At 36.9% G+C, this 13,487-nt stretch overlaps 1 pseudogene; it reads left to right on the forward strand.

Annotated features, from left to right (window-relative positions):
* The first annotated feature begins 259 nt into the window (after positions 1 to 259).
* Positions 260 to 12,408, forward strand: LOC126077495 (nucleoporin p58/p45-like; annotated as a pseudogene).
* Positions 12,409 to 13,487: the final 1,079 nt, after the last annotated feature.

The following is a 13,487-nucleotide window of genomic DNA, read 5'->3' on the forward strand; positions in this document are numbered from 1 at the left end:
GATCATCAAATCTATTCTTGAGATGGTCTTTAAATTCAGGTGGAATATATCAAGGTCATACTTTATACTTAAAATGACTGGTTGAATTTCAACATTCAAAACACATAACAAGACTGTCACCTCAAATTACATCAAGAATGTTTTCCAGGATTTGGAAATATATATTCAATTATTAACAATAAATCCAAATAACATAATAAAACACTAATATTGCCAAAGCTGATTTTAGATATAATAACCATTCCAATTGTCATTGATCATGGCCAAGTTCAGAAAGGTCATGAATGACTCTGAGGTAGGCCCTATGTATTTGGGTCTTCCAAGGGCCAATGCCAGTGATGGAGCCAAATGACAGGTTTTTTTGCTAATTCCCCCCCCTTTTTTTTTTTAATACTTTTCTTCATAAAACCAAACTTTAAAAATTCCCTTTTAGACTATTCAAAGGAGCTACCTTAATTATCAATCTTGTATATGAGTTTGTGTACATTTGTAATCTAATTTTCCAACAATACTTAGAAATTAAGCAATAAACATACATTTCAAGGAACAACAATTTTTCTTTTTGTTTTAATTCAGAATTCAAAAGAAGCAAACTTGCTCAAATCAGACACACACACACAAAAATTTCAAGATTTGGAAGTGTTTTAAAATGCTATTACTTATAAAGAAACCAAAACATTTCAGGAAAGACTATTCACAAATAATTTGGTGTATAATTTCAGTTGACACATATTCGATGTCTAAATCTAAGGAAATCATTTTACTGTCTTAATATTTAATCATGAAAGTATTTTTCCTAAGTCTTGATTCTTTTATTTGGAAACAATATCACTGTTAAGATAATTTGATAAATGTTGTATAAGCAGTTTTTTAAAAGGAGTCTTCTGTTGTTATAAAAACTGGCAGACACTAAACAGACAAAGTCTCAGAATAATTGAAATGGACAAGAGCAGTAAGAATTTAGGCTCCCAGTAGGCAAACCACCTGTACAAACAACACTTCTAACTTCAATTTGAGTTGCTGGCTTCTGAACACTCAATTATTTTGGGCATTCAATGGATTTCACTAATGGAAGAAATGTATACTGGCCTGAATTACAAAGGTGTTTATTATCATTCAAGATGAGGCTTTAATAAGTATCGTGATTGTTATGTTGATGACAAATGCATTTGGCCATCACAACTATAAACATTGCATACAATATATTATTAATGTGTTTTTATTCAGAACGTTTTAATGCTACTTTGCCTTGAATTCATCAAAGTCTGACATTTTCAGAGGCAGAATATAAAAGGACAGAAAATTACCATCCAGATGTTTCCACAGTCCAAGGTCATCACTGTGTTACCATCCAAACAGTGTCTGTTCTGTATTCCTAAGAAATTAGTTTGGGTTAAACCACTGCCATTGAGTTGATTTTGACTCATAGCCACCGTATAAGGTAGAGTAGAATTGCCCCATAGTGTTTTCAAGACTGTAAATCTTTACTGAAGCAGGCTGCCACATCTTTCCCCAGGGATCAACTGGTGCATTCGAACCACTGACCTTTTGGTTAGCAGCTAAGTGCTTTAACCACTGTACCACCATAGCTCCTTTTGTTTGTGTTGGAGCAGGTAAAATACTTGTATAATGTTATCTTTCGGGATTAACATGAGTTGCATTGCCTATCATTTCAATATATTGAGTTAAAGTCCCTGGCTCATTTTTAAAGAGATAATAAGATTTTGTTTTGTTTAGAGGAGTACAGAATTATTTATTTTTTAAAACTTCAGAACAGTTTTTGATTTAATAAAAACTTATGAAGATAGTACGGAGAATTCTCATATACTCTGAACCCATTTTTCCCTATTATTGACATCTTATATTAGTATGGCATTTTTTTTTACAACTAAGGAGCCAATATTGATTTATTATTATTATTAGTCCATAGCTTAGATTTCCTTAATTTTTAGGATTCCTTAATTTTTATCCTACGTCCTTTTTTCTCTTCCAGGATCCCTTCCAGAATCCCATCCAGGATCCCACATTCCCTTCAGTCATCCTGTCTCCTTAGGCTCCTAATGGCTTTAACAGTTTCTTCAACTTTGCTTATTTTTGATGATCTTGAGGTTTTTGAGGGATACTGGTCAGGTATTTTGAAGAATATCGCTTAAATGCAATCCGTCTGGTATTTTTCTCATGATTAGATTTGGGTTATTGGTGTTGAAGAGGAAGACCACAGGGACGAAATACCATTCTCATCATATCAGGTCAATGGTACATACTATCAAATGACTTATCAATGTTGATTTTGACCATCATCATCTAAGGCAGTATTTTTTATATTTCTCTACTGTAAAGATACTCCTTTTCCTCCCTTCCTGCACTTTACTCTTTGGAAAAAAGTTGCATTGAACAATCCACACTTAATAAGTGGGGAGTTACGCTCCATCTCCTGGAAAGTATAATGTCTACACAAATTATTTAGCATTCTTCTGCAAGGAGTATTTTTCTCTTCTTCCATATATATTTATGTTTTTAATCATTTATTTATATTTGGCTTGTAATTACTACTTTATTCATTTTATTGCTTGAATTTCTTCAGCATTCCCCATTGGACACTCTTTCATTTGGCTCCAGTATTGTCTTGATGTACCTCATCTTGTATGAGTGTGTGTTGAGCACTTTCTTCCTTTCTGGCACTAAAAGATCCATCTTATATACTTCTTGCCCCGGTCCTAGAGTCAGTCATTTCTCCAAGGAGCCCTGATTCCCTTTATTAAACAATGGTATTAGAAACAAAGATTTTGGTGATAGGTGTGATCATTGCAGCAAGGATATTGTTGCTTCTAGGCCTCTTCAGCTGACAGAAAAACAAAGATTTTGGTGATAGGTGTGATCATTGCAGCAAGGATATTGTTGCTTCTAGGCCTCTTCAGCTGACAGAGCAAAGAAATATATGTGTATATATTAACCCAAAAGTTTGGATGTTACAGTCCATCCAGAGGTACCTCAGAAAAAAGTCTTGACAATCTGTTTCCAAAAAATCAGTCACTGAAAACCCTTTGGAACACAATTCTACTCTGGCACACGTGGGATCACCATGAGTCAGAATAGACTTGATGGCAACTGATTTATATTAATGCCTGTACGTACATATATCTACAATATTTCTACTTGTAACCATCTGTGACTATACTAAACTAAAGTGTAAGTTTATACTGACATGTACAAGTCTAGTCCATTACCAAATGGATCATTCTAATCTCCTTCCCTCGCTTATCTGCAAAATCCCTAACAATGAGAACCCTGAATCTCATCATCCTTCATCCATTTATTATTGTTCAATTTCATTACACATGTATAGTGATTTCAGAATTGTTAACCTGTAAAAACACAGGAAAGAAGCTTATCAACTATAGTGGTTAAGTATATTTCCTTTTGACTTCTGTGTCATAAACTTCACTCATTTCCAAAGTTATCTAGGTCAGCAACACTCTTGAAGTTGTCTTATATGTAAGATTATCACATTCTGTTTTATATCCTGGGATAACCAAACTCCTGAGTGTGCATATGTGTGTGTTTAATATTATACCTTAAAATTCTATGGATTTTAAAAAATTTATAGTATCACATATTCACCATTATTGTATCATACAGAATAATTACACTGCACGAAAAAAAATCTTCTGTGCTTCATTTATTCAACTTTCTACTCCTTCTAAACTCTTGGCAACTACTGATCTTTTTACCATTCCTATAGTTTTGCCTTTACCTGAATGTCATGTACTTAGCTCATACAGTACACACGTTTGTTAGACTGGCTTCTTTAACTTAAGGAGCTCTGGTGGCCAGGGTTAAAGCCATTGACTGCTATCCAAAAGATCAGTAGTTGGACACCACCAGCTGCTATTAGGGAGAAAGAAGCCTGCTTCCAAAGAGATTTAGAGTGTTGGAAGCCATATGGGGTAGCTATGAGTCGAAATCAACTAGATGGCAGTGAGTTTGTTTTGTTTTGTTCTGTTTTTCATTTAAAAACCCAAAAAACAGGCCGGCTGCTTTTGAACTGATTCTAACTTATAGTGACCCTACAGGTTTGCAAGGCTGTAAATCTTTACAGAAGCAGACGGCCACATCTTTCTCCCATGGAGTGGCTGGTGGGTTCAAACCACCCACTTTTTGTTTAGCAGCCAAGTGCTTTAACCACGGTACCACCAGGTCTCCTTCTTTCACTTAGCAATATGCTTTTAAGATTTGCCCATTTCTTTCCAAGGCTTAAATAGCCCGTTTTTTCTTTTTATTGCTGAATAATATTTCATTATAAGGGTGTGCCAGAGTTTGTTTATCCATCCATCTATTGGAGGACATCTTCATTGCTTCAAATTTTCAGCAATTACAAATAAAACATGCAAGCTTTTGGATTAAAATACTTTCTTTACGTAAACACCTTGGAACAGCATTGATGGATCCTGTAATAAAACTGTGTTTAGCTTTGTAAGAAACTACCTGTCTTCCAAAGTGGCCGTATATTTTGCATTACCATCAGCAATGCGGGAGAGTTCCTGTGACTTTACATTCTTGCCCACAATTGGTATTATCAGGGTTTGTGTGTGTGTGTGTGTGTGTATTTTATCCCTTCTAATATATATTTTTTAATATATATGGGATGATACTTCATTGTTGTTTTAATTTGCAATTATCTGATGACAAATGGTGTTGAACATCTTTTCAGATGTTTATTTGCCATCTGTATGCATTTCTTGGTGAGGTGTCTGTTCAGATCTTTTGCCTATTTTTATTTTTTCTTATTGTGGAGTTTTAAGAGTCTTTTGTATACTTGGATACAAGTCCTTTAACAGATATATGCTTTTCAAATATTTTCTCCCAGTCTGTGGTTTGTCTTTTCAATCTAGCTGTGTCTTTTCAGAGTAGGAACTTTAATTTTATTAAAGTTCAAGGAATCAATTTTTTTTTTTCTGGATTGTACTTGGGTATTATATCTAAAACCTCATCACCAGGAAAATATTGTTTTAACAGTTACTTACCCATCTTTGAATATTAGGTGCTTTAAAATAGTAGCTTCCAAAGCTCTCTTCTCTCTGCTTTCTCTTTTCTCATTCTCTTTCTTCCTTTTTTCCCTCTCTTTCTCTGGCAATAAATAAACTAAATTACAAAAGTGTAATTAAGATACTTAAGTATTTAGTTCATAATATTCTTTTGTGGTTTAGAGATTATCCATATACCGTTTCCAGCTTGGTAGCAGCAAAACATCTTTAGAAGTAATCAGAGAAATTCTTTAGTAATGTGCCAATTAATTAAAATCAATATTTTCCAAATACTTTAAAGTAGTTGTTAATAGAAGAGCTGAATGTTGTTATCCTATCAATTATTAACTACTTACTCAAAGACCAGCATTTTTTCAGAAAGAATTTCTTATGCATTAAAAAGTAGTATTTTGTCATAGTCCTTTACTTCAGTGAAGCGGTCAAAATCTGAGGAAGACATACAATGTAATTAATGAATTAACAGAACTAAGTATGCAGAGTATAACCAAGTATAAGAACAACGTAGAAGCTATATGCAATGGTAATGGTAGAAAGATGTAAAAAACGAGGAGTGATGAAGTATCCAAGGAGGCAGGGCTTGTGCTTGCCACAAAGGATGATTATACTCTAGACAGTTCAAGCTAAAGAGAAAATGATGCTGCAAATGAAAGGAAAACACTAACACAGGCATTGGTGTGGGGATGAATATGTCATATTCATTGGACAACTATAACAGAAGTCTAACCAAATAACAGGAAATAATAAGAAAAAATTTGAATGGACAAAATGGTTTCAGATCTCTGGACTGCTATGAAAATCAAGTTGTCAAGTAGATTAGCAGATTAAAAGGGAACTTAGACTTTTTTTTAACAAGTGGTTGATGCAATAACAACAACAAAAAGTTTTTGTTTTGTTTTGTTTTTTTTTCCAAAACTTAAGAGTGTTGGCACAGCTGTTAGAATATAGTTAGGGCTCTCTGAAAACCTGTCAGCCTGTGGCATTCCTCTGCCCCTTGTGATTGGTTCAGAAGTAGACATATGACCCAATTGGACCTAAGAGAGGGAGATTTATGATTTTAATTTCATGATAGTTGGAAGAAAAGCTCTCCCTTATGAATTGTATAATGTACAGATGGGACATTTGGAATTTCTGCAGTCATGTAACCGTCATGAAGGATAAGCCTGCCAACAGTCTGTGATGGCACCAAGAGGATCACAAAGAAACAGAGCCAGAAAACTGATCAAGCAAAGCTTGGAGCAAGGCTGTTCTGGATTGTTATGTTAATTGAGCCAATAAATCCCTATTATATGCTTTCTCCCAGGTGCTCAGAAAGGTTTTTTTCATCCTGTCACATCCCACCTACATTATATTAGGGGACCATTTTCACTGTACCTTCAAAATATATTTAGATCCTACTACTTCTCACATCTCCACCCTGTCTCCCTAATCCAGATGACATCACCTATCACTAAATTAATGTAATAAGCTTCTAACAGGTCTCTCTTTCTCCAGACTTGCTCCTTCAGGGCGAATTAACCAAACATGAGTAAGTGATCTTTCAAACACAAAAATCAGATCTGACTATTGCTCGGCTCCATACTCCCAATAGCTCCCTATATCATATAGAATAGAATACAAAGCCCAGACAAAGGCGGTCTGAGTTGCCTAGTGCTGCTGTAACAGAACACCATTAACTGTACGGATTTAAAAAACATAAATTTATTTTCGCTCAGTTCTGAAGGCTAAAAGTCCAAATCAGGTCTTGGCGTGTCGAGAACTTTCTTGTCAGTAGCCCCAGAGGTCCTTGGTTCCCTTATGGTCCTCACTTGGCATCTGTGCTCCCCTGTGGGCATGCCGCTGTGTCTAATCTGCTCTTTTTATAAATCAGAATTCATTAGATTTAGAGTCACCCTATGTCGGGCGACAGCCCCAGCAAGGAAAGACCCTCACTGTGCATCCTGGCAGATAATCCAAAGAACTGCCACGCAGTCCTTTCCAGATTCATATATTCAGGGAAATTTACTGACACGGGTAAGCAGCTGCTCTCCAGTGGCTGCTGGCTGGAGTATTTTCCACAACCCCGTAGCAAGGGACACAAGTTTATAACCGTTCCAGCTGGGACCAAGGCTCACTGGTTTTCTCCAACGTTCTTGGGCAGTCAGTGTTCCCAGGGACTTCACATGCAGGCCCAGATATTTCCCTTCCTGTTGCTAAGGCATTCCTCGGCCTTGGCCGTTGGCCCAGTCATGCCACTCCCGGCCTTGTGCCTTAGCCTGAGTCCATCCCAAATCCATCCCCAGCATGTTTAGGGGAAGAGCAAAGCTGATTACATTAGGGAGGGGGTGCATATAGCTGAATAGCATTACCCTACACCCTACTATGGGGATGATCTAATTAACATAACAAAGAATAACCTATTTCCAAACAGGATTACTTCCACAAGTATAGGGAGTACACAATTTAATGCATGCTAGTAGCCTAACAGGCCCTGCTATTGCTATGGAGCCATGTTATTTTTGCAATATCATCTGTTACTATTCTGTCCCTTGTTTCCTACTTCCAGACTACAGAGTATACACACACACACACAAACACATATGTATAGGCATTTTCTCAAACACACAAAACAGCATTTGCGCTTGCTGTTTCCTCCTCCAGAAACACAAATTTCACAAAATATGTCTGTGTCTTGTTCCTAAAAAAAAAAAAAAAAAAACACATCATTTATTCTGTTAATCCGAAGAGAGGATTTAGCTCTCTTACAGAAAACAACACCCTCTCTCCACTCACACCACGTAATTTTTTTCTTGTTGTCCAACTTTATTTTTTTCAAAGCCCTTGTCAACTACCTAAGACATTGTTTATTTGTTGATTTTCTATTCCTCTACCACATCTGTAATGTAATTTTCACAAGAATAGGGAGATTTTGTTTTGTTCATTGATGTAACACTAAACCCTGGTGGCGTAGTGGTTAAGAGCTATGGCTGCTAACTGAGAGGTCGGCAGTTCAAATACATCAGGCACTCCTTGGAAACCCTATGGGGCAGTTCCACTCTGTCCTACAGGGTCGCTAGGAGTCAGAATCGACTTGATGGAAATGGGGTTTTTTTGTTTGTTTTTTGTGATCATTAAGGTTGTGTGTCAACTTGCCTGGGCCATGATTCTCAGTGGTTTGGCAGTTATGATGTAGTTTGGTAATCGAATGAAGAGGTGATCACTTCCATGATGAGATTTGATATAATGTGATCACCTCCAAGATGGGATCTGCTGTGAGTAGCCGCTCAGTTGAAAAGGAGTTTCCTTGGTCATGTGGCCTGCATTGGATATAAGTGGACATTCTGGCAAGGCTTAGTGGCGGCTTTTGCTACATCCGGATCCTGCAGCAGGCTCCTGTTCTTTTGACCTCTGGTTCTTGGGACTTGAACTAGCAGCTTACCTTTGATCTTGTCTGCCTGATCCTGGGATTCGAAAGTCTTCTCAGCCTGTAAGCAACAGCCCTGCTCTCTGATCAGCCAATCTTGGTTTGCCAGCCCCTGTGGCTACGTGAATCAGGAGGAGCCTCCAGCCTGACCTACAGATTTGGGAGGTTCCAGCCTCTCGAATAGTGTGAGCCATTTTCTTGATATAAATCTCTTTATATAAATATTTATACTTTTTACTGGTTTTGCTTCTCTAGAGAACCCAGCCTAAGACAATGCTCAACACATGTTACTGAATTGAATTTTACTCTTCTTCAAGCCATTTAGAGTTATTGTTATTGTTGTTATTTTGGTAACCGAAGTCACTTTCATTAGATATATACTTTTTTTTTAATATAATTAGTGTTTACTTAAATTTTTAGAGTATAATCCATCCTGTTTAGTATGGATAGAATATATTGTAAATTATATAACAGTACTTCAGGTGAACTCTTTGTATTTAATGTTCTCTATTTTTTATTAAAAAGAAGTGTAATATATCTAAGAAAAATTGAAATAGAAGGTCAAAGCATAATAAAAACTATTTGCAAAACTATTGAGAAAGGAAAAACAACCAAGAGTGAAACACTTCCCACTGTAAAAATTTGAAGATTAAAGAAAAAAAACCACCACTCTGTTTGTAGTGCAGTATATAATCTTGTATTTTCACAACAAAGAATACCAGTGGTGTGATTTAGGGAGGATTTAGCTACATTAAAGGTGGCAACTGAGAGATCACACATATATGGAACTAAAGCTTTTTCCTAGGTGCTTTAGAAATATTGGAGCCCCTTTGTGGTGCAACAAGTGCTTAGCTACTGACAAAAAAATTAGACGTTCAAATCCACCCACAGGTGCATCAGAAGGAAGGCCTTGCAACCCACTTCAGAAAGATCACAGCCGTTGAAAGCCTTGTGCACAGTTCCACTCTAAAACACACAGGTTGCCACGACTCGGAATTGACTCAAAGGCAACTACTATGTTTTGTTTTTACAAATATTATCGAAATTTATGTTTTGAAAAATGCTCCCTGATAATTATTATAGTCATTATTTACATTACAGATGAAAAAAATGAGACTCAGAAAGAAAAAAAAGGTCTCGTCCTGGGGCCGACAACTAATAATATGTGACGACTAAACCTAAAGCTTCAAGTTTCCAAATGCATACAGTGTCCACCTCGTGCTTCTTCCAAGGAATATGTGAAGCTTTTGGTATGCACACAAACTTCGCTGAAGTATGCTCTGTGAAGCCCTTGTTTGGAAAATAGGAACCAGAGAGCCTTAAAATGCTTGTTGTGGATATCAATATATCAGTGAAATATGAATTGCTTATTGAAAAATAGTAGTATATCGATGTTTTATAGATGAATAAAGTTAGATCTGCTCTAATTATCTGCAATGTATGTAATTGTGTAAACAATGGCGAATGATACTTGTACAGTTAACTACATTAGCAAGTGTGAAGGGCACTTGTTAATATAAAACAAAGGATAGGGGGAGGAATAGAAAGACAGGCAAGACATAGCTTTGACATTTAAAGTGAACAATGACTAAGAGGTAAACTTTCCATCTGTTTTCACAGCTCTGTAAAGATTGAAACATCAAAGAAAATGTTTTCTGAACTTAAACGAGACATATGGGAGAAACAAAAAAAAAAATTACTCAACCTCAAGAAAACATTTATCAAAATAAAAAATATACTGTGAGCTAACAAAAGAAAACTATATACAGACACAACAACAATAATGGTGTGACTACTATCTAACGTTAACTTATCATCTTAAAGACAGGGATAGTAAAGGTAGATGACACCTGTGTTAAATTTTGGCTACTAACGTATGACACAAAGTCAAGTCAGGCCGCGCTATAGGATGAGGTTTTGTAGGCACAGCTGCCCAGACTCATTCTGGGGCCGGAAGCTCCTGCCAGATTGAGTTTGGAAAACGGTGATGCTTTGATTTTTGAAATAAGTGAACATCTCAGATCTCTTTCATCTGTTTGAAACCACCAGCCCCAGCATCTAACCAAGTCCGTGAGCATCTCCTTCAGGACCTTGACATTAGTCAATGAGACAGGCACAACCAGAATAGAGGCACCAGGTACCATGGCTCTTCTCCAAAGGTGCAAATATGGGTAGATCAGACTCCTAAATGCCAGGCTTTCTTAGGTGTGACTCTTCGGAGGGACTCAGTTTTGGATCTCTATATCTGCACTTCTGCAGCTTTAACAAGTTCCGATTTAGGGTTTGGCACACCTGCCAGTTCTGCTGAACCCTTTACCTGTTACTTCTACTTCAGCTGTTTTACCTGCTCTGACATCAACTCCAGACATTTCCGTGGGATTTACTCTAAACAATTTGGGTAGAACAACCACCACAATTACAACTGCATTAACAGCTCTGCCTCGTGCGGGAGACTTAGTTTTGAGAGGCTCACTTTTCCAAAATACAAACACAACCAAATCAAGACTTAGACAGAATGCTTTAGCATGACTGGGAAGTACTGCAGTGTCGGAGCCCTGTTAAGAGCTACGGCTGCTAACCAAAAGTTCGGCGGTACGAATCCAGCAGCCGCTCCTTGGAAATTCTATGGAGCACTTCTACTCTGTCCTATAGGGTCACTGTGAGTCAGAATTGACTACATGGCAACGGGTGGCCAAAGAAGATCTTACCGAAAGAAAAAAAAAAATTGCCATCGAGTTGATTCCGACTCATAGTGACCTTATAGGACAAAGTAGAACTGTCCCATAGAGTTTCCAAGGAGGGCCTGGTGGATTTGAACCAATGACCTTTTGGATAGCAGGCATAGCTCTTGCCCACTATGTCACCAGAGTTTCCACGAAGACCTTACTGGTATAAATTTTATCATTCATAAGAAAAAAGGAGTGATAAAACCAAAACACTACCAGAGGATAGTAAAGCACTGAAGGAAGAAAAGCTACCTCATGTCATCTGTCAAAATATTGAAAACCCTCATGTCATCTGCCAGAAATCTGTAAATTAGCAGAATATCTTCACAAGCAATATTTAAAGTATAAGAAAATATTAAGACTTTCAAGCAACTTCTGCCATTGGTTGCCAGTGGAGAAGAGGAAAATACCAGCATTATTCTCAGACTGAAACTAGAAATTGCTCAGGAATTAAAAAGAAGAGACCTGGCTTTCTGAGTGCAGAACCACCATCTGGATTTCAGTATGAAGATAGAGCTCCTGCATACAACTTCAGAATTATGGCTCAGCCGTTTCAGGTACAGCTTCCGCGCTACAGACAGTAGATTGAAAAACTAGAAAACCGTCTTGCCCCTGGAAAAATAATTCACATTTAACCTGGTGTTCATCAATGGCTATGCAGAAAATTTATCAAACTTTTCTGGGTTTGGCTGCACAACTTCGGTCTACTATTGAAAATGTAAAGGTGCTCAAAGAACAATATCTTCACCATAGAAAAATGTTCTTGGGGCCTGCTATAGATTTGTTTGAAGAAAACACTGAGAGTTGTTACCATATTCACACTTTCAACAACATGCCAAATGAAGTAGCCATTGGCATAGACACAATACTCACTTAGCAAAAATAGTCAGCAACAGGGCCACGGCCATCTCTGGGGCTTAATTTAGTACACATTCAATTTAGGTATTAGCACTGCCTTGCAATATAGTGGCTTAGGTTTTTCAAACTTGGAAGGTTTTGGAACTAGCTTTAGTTTTAGAAATAGCACCACCAAACCTCCACATCTAGATTTGGAACAATAAATAAGCCCCCTGGAACCCGAGTGCAAGCTTTGGCAGCTTCAGTCCACCTGCATTTTAACTTTAGCAACCCTGTGATCACAGCACCCAAGGGTCAAGCATACAGGGTGTCCAACCCAGTCTCTGCAGGTTTTGGAACAGGAGGCTGAGAGCTTCAGTTGAAGAAATCTCCAGTTGGAAACAAAATAAGAAAAATAGATAAATATATGAGTTGACATATTGTGGGATATATATAGCTACATTGTTCATTCCTTGAGTCTATTTTTCTAAAATTGGTGCAGCAATTAAATTGCTCCTCAGGAGATTTATAAAATTTTGATATTTTTCACTTCTCTGGAATTTGAACTTTGTCATGTTTTCCTGGCCGAATACCTTTTTTTCTTGCGAATATAAAACCCAGTTGTGTCTTTTTTATTATTTTGTAAAAAAAAAAAAAATCTGGTTACATCTCGGACACAAACCTATTCTTTGCTTTTGTTGATAAGGTTGACATTTTATAAATATATGCATATTTGTTTCCTATATAGCTAGGATGACATCATTTTTTCTTTAATACAAGCCTCTTTAACTACATTACAGGACATCTTATATACAGAATAATATTCACATTAGAATGTTCATATAAAATATGTATTTATAAAACAAACCCTTGCCTCGAAATGTTTTCCTTATTTAAAGGTACTCGTTTTTCACATTTAACCTTTTTAAACCCTCCGTCTTTGTAGACTGACCACACAGAGGTATTGCATGATTGAAATTTGTTGCTTAAACCCTGTTAAAATAGTTACTACCCTGGATGTTTAGTAGACTCAACTTCATTGCCACCAGTCTTTTCCATTTTTATTTCCACTTTGACTTTTTAGTGGCCTCTTCAAATGACGAATGCTGTGAACCTGCTCAAACAAATTTTTAGTATACCATATTGATTAATGTCAGATCATTTATATGAAGTATTTTTTCCATACCTGAGGAGAGCCTTCAGAAGTGTATTTGAACTACAGTCAAATTGAGTCTAAGCAAGTAAATAATGCATGATTACTTAGTGGAACCTTCTCTAGCTCTTCCAATGAAGACTTCTTTCTCATAGGGGTATGGATAGTGACACCAAACGGAGTGGCTCTTGGCCTTTTCATATCTTATGAATTGCTCAATATAAAATAGAAAAGCAATACATTCAAAAAGATATGTTCTTTGTACCAAGTGTAACCCTTCCGCAGTCTTAACGGTGTCTGTAACTCCAGGTAGTAATGTGCAGGCA

The sequence above is a fragment of the Elephas maximus genome, chromosome 5, assembly GCF_024166365.1.
Source record: "Elephas maximus indicus isolate mEleMax1 chromosome 5, mEleMax1 primary haplotype, whole genome shotgun sequence".
Taxonomy (NCBI): Eukaryota; Metazoa; Chordata; class Mammalia; order Proboscidea; family Elephantidae; genus Elephas; species Elephas maximus.